The following is a 1,165-nucleotide window of genomic DNA, read 5'->3' as shown; positions in this document are numbered from 1 at the left end:
TATTATTAATCTATATTGCCGATGTACACTATTACTTTAAGTATCGTTTGGATACTTGAGTATTTTATTTGCAGCGAATTCCGTGTTCATATATCAGACACCTGCATCTATTTTATAATCATATGCAAAGTTAATGCTATACTTTAATATACACTAAATTTATACTGTAGCGATCCTGTACAGCATTGCATATAACAACTATTTCCTTGTAATTTGTAGCTTTCAGATTCTTTTATTATTTTATTTGTTTCAGTCATTTGACTGCGGCCATACTGGAGCACCACATTTAGTCGAGCAAATCGACCCCAGGACTTATTCTTTGTAAGCCTAGTGCTTATTCTATCGGTTGCTGTTGCCGAACCGATAAGTGAGGGTGACGTAAACACAAATCCATCTGTTGTCAAGCGATGTTGGGGGGACAAACACAGACACACAAACATATACATACACACACACACATATATATATATATATATATATATATATATATATATATATATACGACGGGCTTCTTTCAGTTTCCGTCTACCAAATGCATTGACCCGAGGCTATAGTAGAAGATACTTGCCCAAGATACCACGCAATGGGACTGAACCCGGAACCATGTGGTTGGTAAGCAAGCTACTTACCACACAGCCACTCCTGCGCCTAAAGTGTGTGACGTTTACAGCACCTAGCTTTCCCAAGCGGTCACCCATCTAAATACTCGCTAGGCTCGATGTTCCTTAACTTCGGTGATCGGACGAGAAGCGGTGCTCTCAACTTGATATGGCCGTATTCATTTCATTTATAATAATAATAATAATTATTATTATTATTATAATAATTATTATTATCATTATCATTATCATTATCATTATCATTATCATTATTATTATTATTATTATTATTATTATTATTATTATTATTATTATTATAAATGCCTGGATGCAGTACCAGGCGGTGGCTCTCATGGCTTCTGATCTTAATTGATTGGAAGTGTTATCATGTACATTGTTTTGTCGTGGTATAAAAAGCTGTCCTACAGCAAATATTCTGCTCAATACCACAGATTTACTTGTTGGTTGTTTGACCTTAACCAGTTGAGTATGTCCGTTGGTGGCTGACGATATGTGCTTCTCTGATCATAGGCAGAAGTAGTGGGGGTGCATCATAGCTATGTCTT

At 36.0% G+C, this 1,165-nt stretch overlaps 1 pseudogene; it reads right to left on the bottom strand.

Annotated features, from left to right (window-relative positions):
• Positions 1 to 661: 661 nt before the first annotated feature.
• LOC128250168 (5S ribosomal RNA) lies at positions 662 to 780 on the bottom strand (annotated as a pseudogene).
• Positions 781 to 1,165: the final 385 nt, after the last annotated feature.

Source organism: Octopus bimaculoides, chromosome 1 (assembly GCF_046866305.1).
Source record: "Octopus bimaculoides isolate indiv1 chromosome 1, ASM4686630v1, whole genome shotgun sequence".
NCBI lineage: Eukaryota > Metazoa > Mollusca > Cephalopoda > Octopoda > Octopodidae > Octopus > Octopus bimaculoides.
This window is presented reverse-complemented; position numbering and strand designations above follow the sequence as displayed.